The 16,197-nt window shown below is 41.4% G+C and overlaps 1 protein-coding gene across 1 annotated transcript in view; it reads left to right on the top strand.

Annotated features, from left to right (window-relative positions):
- SLC46A3 (solute carrier family 46 member 3) overlaps nucleotides 1-16,197 on the top strand; it is a 182,018-nt gene that overhangs the window by 81,136 nt on the left and 84,685 nt on the right. The window lies entirely within an intron of this gene.

Here is a 16,197-nt window from a genome sequence, read left to right on the forward strand (position 1 = left end):
GCGCCCCGCGGCCGCAGCCCGCCGCCCCGCAGCGCCCTCTGCCGGCCGCGGGGCCACGGTGCGCGCCGGCCGCCTCCAGCTCGGGGTAGGCCTGTGGGCGCAGCGCCGGGGGCGGCCCCGCTGCGCCACCGCGGTCCCCGAGCGGGGTCGCAGCGACCCCAGAGGAAAGGAGTAAGACTGAGGAGGCGGGGGCTACGGGTCAGGGGGCTTCAAGGATGGGATCCGCTGTTTTCCTCCTAGGACAGAAGAGGGAGCAGCTTCGAATTCTGTGCAGCAGGAGGAATTTGGGTTGAGCATTGGGAAGAACTTGGAGGGCGGTCAGATTCCTGATGCACAAGGGGCCCAAAGTTGATCTCGGGAAATGTTTGCGGAAAAGGCCGGCGTTTCTTTCTAGAATCAGGTTTATTTCTGTGTTTAATGAACACCAAGTGTGCGTAACACTGTTTGAGAGGTTCTGCACAGCCTTGACCGCTCTTATGAATAAATAATAACTTCTCGAAGGCCCTTCCAGTCCTCCTGAAATGCTCCCGGCTCCTGTAAGCAGTGCGCCTAGAAGGTTTGAAAAGGCGAGCGAGGTCAGAGAGCTGCCCCCTCTGGTTCAGACGGCAATGGAAGGCACATTGACCGTGATAAAAGGGAAACGATGGTGCTGGTCCTTGCGCTGTGTACGTGGCGGTGTTTTTAAGGTAGGGGTGTCTTTTTCCAAACTACCATGTTAAGCAATATTTCATATCAGTTAATTTTTTTAAACAAGCTGGGCTACTTGGTGAAGGGAAATCATGAAATAGCACTTTTTCCCCACACCACTGTCTTTTAAAATTATTCTGTCAGATCTCCCTTCTCTGGAAGAATCTAGGGCAAATTTCATAGCTTTTCCTTTTCACTTTCAGGTGTTAATAAACAGTCTGATGCTCTGGTATTAAAAAGTCCTGTGCAATCCAAATCAAAACTTCAATTTCAATCCAGATCGATCCCCACACCCCTCCCACCGCCCACCGCCCGCCACCTCGCAGCCTGGCCCTCAGAAGCCTGCGTGGGGCCGGAAAGTGCCGTTTTCTTTCTTGTTCTGCATCGTCCCAGCTAGCCCTATGAAGACTGGTTCTCCAGGGTGGCAGGGTGGGAGCCTCCCCTGCACTAGGCCCTGGTCCTAGCTTCCAGGTCAACTTCTCTCCTAGGACTGTCCACCTCACAGAGACCCTCTGCAGGGTCACCAGGCCCTGGTGGGCAGACCCAACAACCTTCCAGCATGTGTGTGCTGACCCATAGCAAACACTTGGCATTTTTGCCCATCAGACTCTAGAAGCGGGAGTCAGTACCACTGCAGTCCACTCCCCCGTTTCTCTGATCACAGGCAGCTCTGACCAGCCTCTCTCCTTGAAACTTCTCATGTGTGATTCATGCAGCCATCGCTGGGTTCATGCATGTCCCCAAACCCCAGGTGATACATGCCAAGCTCTCCAAGCAGTTGGGAAGCACGCCTTTCCTTGCATGAAATGGCTAGGTACTTCCTCCTATCCCTGTTTAAGATATAGAGATACGTGTCTCTGTGGTAGGCACGGAGGTGTACTGCTCAAGTCTTGAGAGTAAAACTAACTGACAGCCTCCAGCTGCCACACCTTTGGATCCACCACTGCCCTCCCACCAAGGTCACACAACCCCAGCCCATGGCTAGCATTGTGGGAGCACTCAAGCTGGGCCATTCTGCCTGATGCGAGACCCCTCTAATGGGCAGCCTTTGTTCCAGAACTCCCCATCACACTGCCAAGGCTTTCTCAGGACTGCACTGGAGTCTGAAGCTCTTCCTACCTGGTCTTCCTTCCCTCTCTCCTGTCGCAGTTCTCAGCCCTGCATCACAGGCTGAAGGCTCTCCTCACCTACATGCCAACCTCCTTCTTCCTCCAGCACTACCCTATACGGGCGTTTTCTCAACATCTCTTTTGCACATCTAATCCTTCTTGGCATCTGCCTCCCAGAGGGCCCAAACTGGCACAGTTGCCTATTGTTCTCAGCAGTTATCCCATAACATTCGGTTATGCTTGTATTTAGAAACTGTGAAAAGAAGAATAGAATGCTCTTTTGAGAAAAAGATACGATCAGCCGGTATCATAGTATGGGTTCCCCTCCCCCGCTTCAAGGCAGACCCTGATAGAAGGACTTGGTGCAGAGGGATTATTTCGGCAGGTGATCCCAGGAAGCAGGAGTGGTGAAATTGAAACACTGAGACAGAGAAATCTGAAACTTCAATATAGAAGTGTGTTACCAAGGTTGCTGCTGTACGCAACAGGCACTCAATACCAGCGGGATCTCTGAGAAGCATACGAAAGTCCTCCCAGAATTGTCATTTCAAAAACATGGGGCTGAGCATTTACCATCCGGCTCCTGTTCTCTGTGGATTGGAATTGTCTTTGGGGCTTTAACTCCCACATGCTTCCAGGTGCCCATGGCTTTAGAAAAGACCCTGAGGCAGAAAAACAGAGTGGCAGCATCCTTGAGGTGAGACGCTGTCAACTTGAGTCCCAGCACACAAGGTACGTCAGAGCTATGGTTCAAGGTTAGCCAAGGAGACATGGTGCAGGCGTCAAAAGTGCCTGCTATCCAGGTCTCAGGAGTGTCTTCCCATTGCCTTTCCAGACTGAGGAGCATGTAGGTAGGCCAGAGGCATCAGCCATGTGCAATTCCGAATTGCTGAAATGCCAGTGGAAAAGGCAGCGGAAAAAAGGGTAGAGTGGTGTTTGCATGTTATGAATGACGCTTGGTAGGAGGCTGAGGTCTTAGTCTGCTCAGGCTGCTGCAACAAAAATACCATAGATTAGGTCATGTACAGACAACAGACATTTAATTCTCACAGTTCTGGAGGCTGGAAGTCCAAGATCAAGGTGCCAACAGATTCGGTGTCTGGGGAGAGCCAGCTTCCTAGACAGCTGTCGTTTCCTTGTAACCACACAGGATGGAAGGGGTAGGGGAGCCCTCTGGGGTCTCTTTCATAAGGGCACTAATCCTGTTTGTGAGGGCTCTGCCCTGGTGAGCTAATCATCTCCCAAAGCGCCTACCTCCTAATACCATCATGTTGGGGGCTAGGTTTCAACACATGAGTTTTGGGGGACACAAATATTCAGACTACAGCAATTGGTTTACCACTCAGCCATATATTATTGGGAGTCAGTGCCTGTGGGGAGGGAAGGGAACCAAGGTTGGGCAGAGGAGTAAATGGATTGGGATTCAAGCTCAACAAAGCCTCAGCTAAACCCGTGGGCGCTCTGAAGCACGTGCCGAGCGGTGCGCTGGAGCCCACTTGTACCAGCTCACAAGCACCAATTGGTTGATCTTTAGGAATTTTGTGAGCCAGTTGTCAAATACAGGCATTCTTAAAGATTAATTATATAAACTTACAATTTTATATATGGTATATTAAAAACAAAATTAATAAGTACTCATCACTTCCATTACTTTGCTACCTGTATATATGCTCTTGAGTTTATTTACCACTAGCGTATCTATATGGTGGCCATACTGTACCATAGTGTACTATTGTGCATCTCTCTCCAACTCCACATTCAGTGATATCACTTTGATAGCTCGAAATCACCCACGGGATGGGTGTATTTACACCACAGAAACTGGCAAACACTCCAAATCAAGGTTTTCTCCCCCCGCTCCCCAATGTTAAACATTTCTGATCACACCACTATATGTATGACATGATCAGAACTGCCCCAGGCTAGGCTGAATGGCCAGATCTTTATGTCCCCACCAACGTCAGTCCCTGCATGTGGACTTTCTGGGGGAGGTGCACTCCTGGATGAGGGGGCCCTCAGCAGGTGAGGCCAATGCTGAAGGAACCAGCCCAGCCGGCTGCTGACAGTGTTCCCAACAGCTGAGGCGACATGCCTTTCCTTCAAGGGGATGTGGACTGCACATCTCCGTATCCTCCACAGCTGGCATAAAGTCAGTTATAGCATTCTCTCATTAATTTTAAATACTTGCTGTGGGGCTGGTCCTGTGGCCAAGTGGTTAAGTCCCCGGGCTCTGCTGCAGCAGCCCAGGGTTTCACCGGTTCGGATCCTGGGCGTGGACATGGCACCACTCGTCAAGCCATGCTGAGGCAGCATTCCACATGCCACAACTGGAAGGGCCCACAACTAAAAATATACAACTATGTGCCGGAGGGCGTTGGGAGAAAAAGGAAAAATAAAAAAAATAAAATTTTTTTAAATACTTGCTGCTTCCGTAATTACATCCAGTACATAGCCTCGCTGTAAGTCCTTCTAGTTCTTCTGTGTGAGCCACCGCCACAGCGTGGCAACTGACAGACGGGTGGCGTGGTTCCACAACCAGGAACCAAACCCAGGCTGCCAAAGCGGTGAGTGCAAACTCTAATCACTAGGCCATTAGGGCTGGCTGTAGATGTGTCTTTTTTAGTTAATCTTTTTTTCTTAATTCATTCTGCCTGAGATTTGTCTTTTTTTTTGTCTTTTTGAAGACCCATCTTTTGACTTTTTTTACTTTACTGTATTTTATTTACAATTTTACTATTTCTGCTCTGATTATTATTATTTCTTCTCTTTTGTGTTTTTTGGGTTTATTCCTTTGTTCTTTTTTCTAACTTCTCAAGTTGAAAACTTAGCTCTTTAATTTTCAGTTTGTCTTTTTTTCAAATAAATTTCCCACACATTTTTAGATGTGGTGCTTTCAATATCACTAAATGATAACTTCTTAATTTCTGTTATGAAAATTGCTTTTTTGACCCATGAGTTATTTAGAAGTATCTTTTTAATTTCTAAATGTATGAGGCTTTTCTAGATATCATTTTGCTATTCATTTCTAATTTACTTGCATTGTGGCCAGAAAACATGGTCTGTTTGATACAGACTTTTTGAAATTGATATGGACATGCTTTGTGGCCTATTCATAAATACGCCATGTTCTTGAGAAGAATGTGTATCTTCTAATCTTAGGTGCAGGGTTCTATGTGTGTTCATTAGGTCAAGCTTTTTAATTTTTTCGTCCAAATATTCCATGTCTTTTCTAATATTTTGTCTCCATGAGCTACCAATTATGGAGAAGGGAGTATTAAAATCTCCCACTATGATGCTGAATTTGTCCATTTCGCTTTGCAAATTGTTGGCTGCTGCTTTATATATGACTGAAGCTATGTTATTAGGGGCAAACAAAGTTTGAAATGTTCTATGTTCCTGGTGAATTATATATTTTATCATTATATAATGACTCTTTCTCACTAATACTTTTACCTTAAAATATATTTTCTTCTGATATAGATGTTGCTACAGAAGCTTCCTTTTGGTTAATAACAGCCATGTATCTTTTTCTGTCTTTTAACCTTTCTATGTTATCTTGGGTGTGTTCCCTGTAAATTTGCAATATTTGGTTATTTTTATTCAATCTGACAACATCTATCTTTTCATTTGTAAATACACCTCATTTAATTATTTAAATAATTATTATGTAATTATATCAATGATTTATATAATTGAACCTACTTCTACTAAATAATTGTGTGCTTTCTATTGGAGCTGCTTTTTCTGGAACTTCTTTTCTTCTTTTCTGCCTCCCTTAGATTGTGGGAAAATTTCCATTGTTTTATATTTCCTGTTATAGAAGTTATATACTCTATTTTTTCCTTCAAGTAGTTGTCCTTAGACTTGTAATATACATGGGTAACTGAAAATTCTAAGTTTTCATATCTGTGTGCTTCTCCTGAACAACAAAGGACTTTTGAGCACTTAAACTCCGATTATTCTCTGCCCATCTTACATGATATCATGCAATATCTTAGTGGTTCTTTTGCTCTGCAAATGAGACAGTGTTACTGTTATTTTATAGTCACTGTTCACCATTCCTTCTTGAATCTCAGATCTTCCTTCTGGGATCAATTTCCTTCTTTCTGGAGTACATCATCAGAAATTCCTTTGTGGATGCTTATTGGTGATAAAAACTCTCCAGCTTGGTTTCCTAAAGATGTCTTTATTTCATCTCCATCTTTGCATAATAGTTAGCCCTGTCTACAATTCTAGGTTAACAGTTACTTTCTCTTCAGGCTTCCATTGCCGCTACTGTGAAGTCAGCTCCCAGCCTAACTGTTACTCGTTTCAGAGTGATCTCTCTCTTCTCTGTCTGCTTTTAAGATCTTCCCATTGTCTTTGTTGTTTTGTAGTTTGCTTCTTTAGGTCTTGGTGTGGGTTTCATTTTATTCCTCTTGTTTGTGAGTTATTGTGCTTCCTGCATCTAAGAATTCTCATCTTTTACCAAATTTGGAAAATTCTCTAATACTACCTTCTAATATTGATTTTCCCCATTCTATCCTTCTGGAATTCCAGTTAAATGCATGTGATTCTTTCCTATTCTATCCTGTCTCTCTTAGTCTGTTTTCCTTATTTTCCTTTTTTTGTTTTTCTCTTCTGTCTCTCCATCCTGTACAATTCCTTCACATCTCTATTCTAGCTCACTAATTTCTCAGCAATAGTGTCTAACAATTAATTCACCCGTTCATTAAACCTTTCTTGATGTTCTCTTTAGTTCTTTTTCACTTCTTAATGTTCCTGTTTTCATTTCTTCAAATTCTAGTCAGTTCTTCTTCAAATGTGTGTGTTCATTTTATAGTCTCTTATTCCTTTCTCTTATTTTCAATTCTGTGTTTAATTTCAGTAAATCTGCTAGGAATACTTTTAAAATTTTTGCATTTGATTATTTCAATACCTGAAGTCCTTAAGGGTCTAAGAATATTATTTGCTTTTTCTGCTCACTCTCTCTCATTGTGGGCAGTTTCCGCCTATGTTCAGTAATTTTTTGTTTAGAATCACATTTGGTTTCCTTCTGGCCTCCTTTCACTGATGAGTGAGTCTTTTTATAATGATGTGGCCCTTAGAGGTTTCATGCAGAGGTCTTATTTCCAACATCTCCCCCTGTGTAAACCAAGACCTCATCGGCCACACCAAAGCAGTCAAAACCCTCGTTTATAGGCAGCCTACTTACTGAGTGCTTTCTTACCATTCTGGCTTCAGTCTTTTTCTTTTAGTCCCTAGCGAATCGCTCTTACTGTCTCATGAGCTTAGCTGTGCATTAAATTCATGTTATGATGATCTGAGTTCTCCTAAACGCAGGACATGAGAGTCTTGTGTGCAGGTAGTTTATCTGGGAAGTGATTCCAAGGGACAGTAGAAAAAGGGACCAAGGAAGGAGGAAACACCAACATTAAAACTCATTATTAAAAAAAAACAACAGGGGCCAGCCCAGTGGCACAGCAGTTAAGTTCGCACATTCTGCTTCGGTGCCCCCAGGTTCGCCAGTTCAGATCCTGGGTGCAGATATGGCACCACTTGGCAAGCCATGCTGTGGTAGGCATCCCACATATAAAGTAGAGGAAGATGGGCACAGATGTTAGCTCAGGGCCAGTCTTCCTCAGCAAAAAGAGGAGGATTTGTGGCAGATGTTAGCTCAGGGCTAATCTTCCTCAAAGAAAAAGAAAAAAACAAAAAACAGGCTCATAGATACAGAGAACAGATTGGTGGTTGCCAGAGGCAGGGGGTGTTGGGTGGGCAAAATGGGCAAAGGAGATCAAAAGATACAAGCCTCCAGTTACAAAATAAATGTCATGGGATGTAATGTACATCATGGTGACCATCATTAATAATATTGTATTGCATGTTTGAAAGTTGCTAAGAGAGTTGATCTTTTTTTTTCTTCTTTTAAACATTGGCACCTGAGCTAACAACTGTTGCCAATCCTCTCTTTTTTCTTCTTCTTCTCCCCAACCCGCCCCCCAGTACATAGTTGTATATTCTAGTTGCAAGTGCCCCTGGTTGTGGCATGTGGGATGCCACCTCAGCATGGCCTGATGAGCGGTACCATGTCCATGCCCAGGATCCAAACTGGCGAAACCCTGGGCCACCAAAGTGGAGCATACGAACTTAACCGCTTAGCCACGGGGCCAGCCCCCGAGAGTAGATCTTAAAAGATCTCATCACAAGAAAACTTTTGTAACTGTGTACAGTAACAGATGTTAACTAGACATTGTGATAATCATTTCACAATATATACAAATATTGAATTAAAAAATTCATTATAGGGACCAGCCCAGTGGTGCAGTGGTTAAGTGTGCACATTCCACTTTGGCAGCCTCGGGATCGCTGGTTTGGATCCCAGGTGCAGACATGGCACCACTTGGTAAGCCATGCTGTGCTAAGCGTCCCACATATAAAGTAGAGGAAGACAGGCACAGATGTGAGCTCAGGACCAGTCTTCCTCAGCAAAAACAGGAGGATTGGCAGCAGATGTTAGCTCGGGGCTAATCTTCCTCAAATTTAAAAAAAAAATTCATTATAGAGTTAGCCACTGCTCCAGAGGACTTATGCCCAGTCTTTCTGGGTTCTTAAAAAATGCATGCCAGATATGTCTCAAGGCACCACTCATATTTCTTATGCTTTCCATTAAGTTGAATCCTGCACAGCTTTCCCTTCATGGTGGTGGCCAGCAGTAAACTCTATGAAGACAATACAAGTAGGTTAGTGGAACAAGCCTCAGGTTTTTCCTAGAAGTTCACGGATAACCAACATCTTCCTCCGCTACTTCCCATTTCAGATTTTCTTTACCTCTGCTGGGACTTTAGCTAGGCTAGGTAGCCCGCGAGATGGGGTCACACTTACCTTCCTCCCTGAGGGGCCTGACCCTTAGTTGCCTTGCCTTCATTGAGCTGTGACTGGTACAGTTGCCCATTCATTGCTATTGCTGGGCGTGAAAGCACCAAAAGATGCCCCGTGAATCCCTGCATTCCAAGCATGCTCCTTTTTGTCCCCATTTTGCAGCAACAATTCTAGCTCCTCGTGATGACCAGGGTCACTATCTCCTGCCACAATAATAACTCCTTCTCTTGCCTGCTGGTCTATTGCCATGGGAAGCTTCAGGTGACCAGATGGTAGCTGTAGCCTCAAGTTCAGTGGAAGCATTAGAGTGAATCAGGGCCTCTAATTCAGCAATGTTCGAGAATTCACAGGAAGCACAAATTATGAGTGGGTCTCTGGGAGTGTTGATAAGAGGGTCTTATCTCCACATGGTTCCTGGACCAATATATTCTGGCTGTTGATCACACAGCGTGACCCATAAACCAATGGTTTAGCACACATACTACTGTGAAAAACTACAGAATAAACGTACATATGTGTGTGTGTGTGTGTGTGTGTGTGTGTGTGTAAGCCATTTTTCTGTTCATGCTGAGCTGAGAGCTGAGTTTGGATACCAGCCTGGGGGCAATGGAGGTATGGTGTGAATGGATCTTGATGAGCACAGCTAATTTTGTAAGGCGTTTGCCTTAGGTGAGGTTTTTACAGGCAATCAAGCAAGCATAGACTTCTATCTTCTAGCAAGAGGGAGGGGCTGCTTCTACCAGTCCAGATGGATCAGGGAAATCTGGAGGTTCAAAAAACTTAATCTTGTCAACCCAAGAATCTCTTTCCCAGGTCTCAGGACGCTACTTGTTTCATATCAGGGCCCTGACTTTGACATGGGAGACCAGCTGAGGCTGTGTCTTCAGTCTCCTATGTAGCTCTGCCACGATCCTTCTAATTATTTTTGCCCCAAACTGTTAAGCACTAAACTTAGTACGTTTCTCATGATTTTACACTGCATGTGAGAATATTAGTAATTTTGATGCTACTGTGTGCCAGGATTATCATTCTCAGTTTCTACCAGCAATGGAGTCCTTATTGCTGTCTGACTGAAAAGTGATCCAGCCAAAATCTCATCCTGAGGATTCACTCACTTCTAGAACTTTGTTAGCATGGAGCCTCTGAAAGCAGAGCTTGGGGGAAAAAAAGACTTGCATCCAGGTAGCTTATGGGGCAAGTGATCCAAAGAAGCAGTTGTAAAGAGGGGAGTTGTAGAAGATGAAAGGAAAGAAAACTGCCTCCTTCCCAGGCCAGTGACCTAAGGCTTGCTAGGCTTGTCTGAAGCTTGAGTGGGATGTGTGGACATTCCTCCATCAGTGACAGGGAGCCATACCTCCCCATTCTGAACACAACACCCAGATCCTAGGCAACTGGACCACATAAAGCCTAAGGGCATGTTTCCCATAAGTCCTGGTCCCCATACAAGGGGTTCTGGTCCTCCCAGCTGCTCCTCATGCCTCTGCCACTGCTCTGCGACCATCAACCTGGCTCCAAGGAGAATGGAAAACCTTTCACCCAGAGCAGGGAAAGCAGAGCTGGAAGACTGGAGGCCCAAAGGCAGAATTCTCAGTCTTCTGACAGTGTCACTGGAAACTGGCCTTAACTGTCATCTTTCTCTCCCTTAGCACAGTTCATTGAACGTTGGCTAGTTATTAAATATTATCAGCACTACCTCCTTCCAGTGTAGATCACATAGCTGGTTACTGTTCCTGAAACCCATCTATGACTTACCCTTGCCTCTAATGTCCAAGAGTTTAAAGAGTTTTTTTCTTCTGAAATTTGATTGCAGCTTAGAGCACTGTGGTTAATATCCTAGAAGACCCTGGCACAAAGTAGCTTGACTGGGTTTTGCCTCAACTATGGACACTCTCTTTGTGTTTGCCCTAAAGGCCAATTTTTCCTCCAATCTGAGACTGCTTAAATCATACAAATGGTACAAAAATCATAATTTCTGTCCCTAGACCTAAGATAAATTCCCCCAGGCAATTATATTTGGCATGGCTGAAACATGAGTAGAATAAAAATGGCTACAATCCTTTTGATGCTGTTTGAATTTCTAATGCATTATGAGTCTCTTAAGAACGTGACATTAATTTAGGGCTGTTAACTAAAATACTGTATATCAAAAGACATATTCTTTGCTTGTTTATGTACTTACGGTGGAATAAACTTCAGTTATTATGGCAAAGCCTATGAAAAATGTATACATAGGTTTTAACACAATCTGTAGCATACAAAGATCCTTCTCAGGAAATGTGATATATTCAAACCAGTGTGCCTAACATCCCAGATTCCGTAATTGTTATTTTATGCTATAGTATCTAAAAACCTAATCACAGGAGACCTTGCAAGGGGCTTTTTTAGGAGAATGAGAATCCCTTAGCATTTCACCTAAGATCTCAGAAATGCATTTATCTGGAGAGCAGTGAATATTGACAAAAAATTCAAACATGATTATAAAATTTGCACAACGCTGGTACACAAATCACTTACACCCCTTCTTGTAGGATCTTGACCAGTTTTGTCCAGGAAGGGCCTTTTCTTCTTTTCCTAGGCATCCATTTCTCGACGGGTGGTTCCTGGGCACCTCCTTTTGCCCCAGCACAGTGTGAGGCGCACGCAGACGTCGTCCCTCCTCTCAGGGAGTTCACATTCTGGGTAATCCAGATTGTCCAAGGACTATGGAAGAAAGAAATATGACGACATGACAGAAATTCAGAGAGGGTGGGTATCTCCTTTGGATGTGAGAGTGCCCTCCTCTGGCACTTTGGATGCCTGGCCAAGCCTCAGGCTGCAAGTCTCAGAGGGAAGCGAAAGTGACAAGTCCCAGGTGGAAAAGAACTTGCTAACTGTATCTTTGTGTTCATTACTTTTTTCTAATTTCAGAGGTTAATTTCAAGCTTTTTTTAAATTTGGGGTTTATTTTTAGCTTTTATTTCCCCAAAACTGAAGTATTGGGTTAGAGAATATTAACTGGTTTATGACTACTTATACATACTTATACTTATACTACTATATATACTTATATAACACGTTACATATATATATATATGTGTGTGTGTGTGTGTGTATGTATATGTATGTATATATATGTATGTGTGTATATATATATATAGTGACACATACGTGGATACACACATATGTATATAAATAGATTCAACTAAAAAAGTTACACCAATTTATGGCCCTGTCATCAATGTACAAGAAAAGTTATTCATCTTTCTCTTAATCTCCTTTAAGATATTTGCAAATTTGATAAATATAAATAATATCCAATTTCTTTCTTTTTATCATATTTTTAAATATAACATTGAAAAATACAAAAGAATATTTGTAACAGGTACATGTTATAAAACAAAATGATACACATGAACCCATAACCCAGCCAATAACTTGCATCCATCAATGACCAACTCCTCCGTCCCCTCCCTCCTCCTTGCTCCAGCCCCAGTGTAACCTCTATCCTGAATTTTACGTCCATTATTCGCTTGTCTTTCTTTTAAAATAATTTTATAACATATGTATATTATAACTGAATAATATCTTAGTGAGTTTAGTTTTTTAGCTTTATAAAAATGGTATCATAGTCAATGGAGTTCTGCAACTTGCTATTTTCACTCAACATTATGTTTCTAAGATTCATCTGTTATGGCACATAATTGAAGTTCATTCACTTTCACTGCCATATAAATATTCTATCATTTTCTTGTTGGATTGTTTTCAGCCTGTGTTATTATGAATCCATATTAGTATCTCATAAAAATCACCTTGTGTATCAAAAAGCATTCAAGATAATGCCAAATATTTTTCCAGTGTACCAATGGAAACATTGGCTGTACCAATGAAGATTTCCACCAGCAATATAAAAAGTATTCCATTTATCCTCCTTCAATACTTGATATGGTCAGATTTCTTCATTGTTGGCAAGCTAGTGGTTATAAAATAATATCTAACTGTGGTCCTACTTGGTATTTCCCTGATAACTAGTGAAACAGAGCATCTCTTCTTATGATTATGTGCCATCCACATGTTCTCTTCTGTGAAACACCAGTTCCTATCTTTTGCCCATTTTTCAATTGTATTTAGTCACCTATCTTATAGATTTGAAGAAGTTCATTGCAAATTCTGGATACTAATCCTTTGTTGATTATATATATTACAAATATATTCTCCCAGTGAATGACTTGATTTTCATTTGCTTTATGGTATTTTTCAAAGAAGTCTTGATTTTAAAGTAGTCAAATTTATCAGCTCTATCTTTTATGAGTTTCTGTGTCTTGTTTAAGAAATTCCGAGGTTAGAAAGATATTCTCTTGTATTTTGTTCTAAAAGTATCAAGGTTCTGCCTTTCACATTTTAAGTACTTAATCAACTGGAATTGATTTTTGTGTTTTGTGTGAGATGGGAATCCAGTTTCAGTTTTATGCATGTGGATACTCAGATGTTCCAGAATCATTTATTAAGTAGTTTCTTTTCCCCCCAGTTATCTGCAATGCCACTGCTCTTATATATCAAAGTTTCATAAGCATGTGGGCTTCTTTCTGGACTCATTTTGTTCTGCTGGTCAATTTGTCTAACCCTATACCAATATCCAATGCATAAATGCTACAGATTTATAATACATCTTTATATCAGCTAGAGCAAGTCCATCTACCTTATGCATCTTGACTATTTTTGACCCTTTTCTCTTCCATGTAAATTTCAGAACCAACCTGTCAACTTCAGTGAAAATCTCATTCAGCTTTTATTTGGAATTTGGAGAACATAAACAATTTCATGGTCTTGAGTATTCCTCTCCAAAAACATGAATATCATTCCATTTTCTTGGGTGTTCTTTAATGTCCTCCAATAAGATCTTATGATATTCTGTATACAGACCTTACGCATCTCTTGTTAGAGTTATTCCTAGTGTGGAAGGTTGCCATTTGTCTCCAAAAATCCATCCTCCTCTTCCTGGGTACACAGCCGCCCAGCAAGACTCTGTTCACCCCAGGAGTGATGGTGCATTTCTAGGTCACTCCAACTTAAAGAAATGCTGCTTTCCCTGGACTCAGCTTTTCCTCCTGTTGTCTTGACCACAACATTGATGTGGGAGTGGCCCAGCATTGATCATTCAGATGAGTACGTTGCTGGGAATGACAAAGTAGAAGGAACCTAGGTCTCTAGATGACCTATCGAAGCGGAACTGTCCTGCCAGCCTAGACCAGCCAGGTTAAAACTTCTCTCTTATTTAAGCCATGCTATTTGGGGGTATTTGTTATGGTGCACTTTTTGTTTTTTACACTGTTAGATTCTGTTTAGTAATATTTTCTTCAGGATTTTTACATTTATGTTTAAGAGTAAGATTGAACTGTAATTTTCCTTTATTCTAGTGTTCTTTTCTTGTTTTGATACCATAAAATGCATTAAGAATATTTCCACTCTTTCAATCCTCTGGAAGAATTTACATAAGATGGAATGATCTGTTTCTAGAAAATTTAGTTGAACTCCTCTGTAAAATCATCTGGATCTCATATTGTTCTTGTTGGGAAGAATTTTACTATCGGATGATTTGATTTCCTTAAACTTCCTTTGTTAATAAATACTAAGGGCCATCACAATGCAGTTTTAATCTCCATTTTAAAGGAGTTGATCATCTCTCCATATGTTCATTAATTGTAGGTTTCTTATCTTGTGGGCTGCCAGTTTATTTCCTTTTCCCATTGCGATCATATAAATTGTTGATGAAAATAATCCATAACCAATCTATAAATGAAAATTTGGGTGAGTTTATTCTGAGCCAAAATGTGAGGACCATGACCTGGGGCGTTCCTTCACAAAGGAAGGAAGGGCACCAAAGAAGTGGGTGCACAGAGTGGTTATATACCCTCAAAGAGGATGTTTCACATATGATCGAAATGTCCCTTTTACAAGTCACAAGACTGCTCTGTCGGCACAGCGATTGATGGACACAGCAGGTAGTAGGTCTGCTGTCTCGTGCTGTGGACACAGCAGGGTGGCAGTTCTGCTGTCTCAAGCTGGTTGGTCACAGGTGAGCACAGCAATCAGTTCCTAGCCTAAGGAAAGATGCTTATCCTTAAGGAAATGCCAACGTGGTGGGAAGTTGCACCTTTATTTTAAGGGCATTTGTTCTTGTCTTTGGAACATAACAAATGTTTAAAGCAGATATACAATGCATGCTTGATGGCCATGTCAGGCCCTTTTGGAAAGACAAAATCAGGCTGAATTAGGTTTACACCAAATGGCTTCCTCATGTACTCCAATATCCTATTCCTTGCCATTTCTATTTGTCAAGATCAATTCTGCTTCCTCTCCCACCATGGATGGAATACCATTCCCTACCCCAATGATCTGGGGCTTGGCTGTATGACTTGCTTTAGCCAACAGAATGTTAGCAGACATGATATAAGCAAAAGGCTTTAACTGTACTTCCTCAGGCTGGTTTGTTGCTCATACCTTTGCCATCACCATGAGAACCAGCCCTGGGTAATCATCAGTCTTAGAGTGATGAGACACTTGGAATAGTCCTGCACCCAAACTGCGTCCTGAAGCCAAGCCCAGCCAACTGGCAGCCTGAAGCAGAGTCACTAGTCCAGTCCAACCTCATTCAGTCAAATCAGAGTTGACCGGCACACTCACATGAGAATAAAGTGCTATTGTTACAAGCCACTGAGTTTTAAGGAGATTCATTACGTAGTATTATTGTAGTAATAGCTGACTAACACATCTATTTATCTATCAGCATGCTAGAGAATTTCTTATCAATTTTTGTAGTTATTAACATATAATTTTATATATAATTATAATTTATATATAACTTTATATAATTGTTAGCTTATTGCCGTAACTCTTCCTCCTCACCCCCACTAGAGTCTGTCTTGTATTTTGATGGTGTTTCTTAATTTTACATAAGGAAACTCCCATTTTTAGTTAAATTTGTACATTTTTTCTCTGTTAATCTTATACTACTTTTGAAACTAAACAGTCTTTCCCAATGTTGAGATTTAACAAATAGTCAATTCCATTTTCTGTTTTCCTAAAACTCTAAAAATATGTAATACTGTAATCTATCTGGAATAAAAGAGGTATACTAGTCATTCCTAGATCCTCTTATTTTCTTCCTAAGTTCAATGTAGTATATCTGGGAGTCCTAAAATTAATCATGTTTTTAATTGAAAAAAACGTTTAAATTGAAAACTAATTAAGATTATATACTAGTCATCTTCTTAGCTAACATGTTTGTTGTTGCTTTAAATTTTTAATTAAATTAGCATACGGATTTAACTATTCCAATTACTTTGTGTTTAACCAAGCTGAAATTAAGCTTTCATTTGCCGCCGAATTTCTCTAGAGAATTTAAATTCACTACAATCTTCTAGTAATCCACATCTCTGTTCCTTATTAACCAAAATAATTTAATTGCTTCCAAAAATTTTTACTATTTCCAGTTCCTGGATTATCTTATGATCCTCTTGTCTGTTCGGGTTGGAATTGAAGGATGCATATTTCATTGTTATGA

Source organism: Equus quagga, chromosome 6, assembly GCF_021613505.1.
Source record: "Equus quagga isolate Etosha38 chromosome 6, UCLA_HA_Equagga_1.0, whole genome shotgun sequence".
Classification (NCBI taxonomy): Eukaryota; Metazoa; Chordata; class Mammalia; order Perissodactyla; family Equidae; genus Equus; species Equus quagga.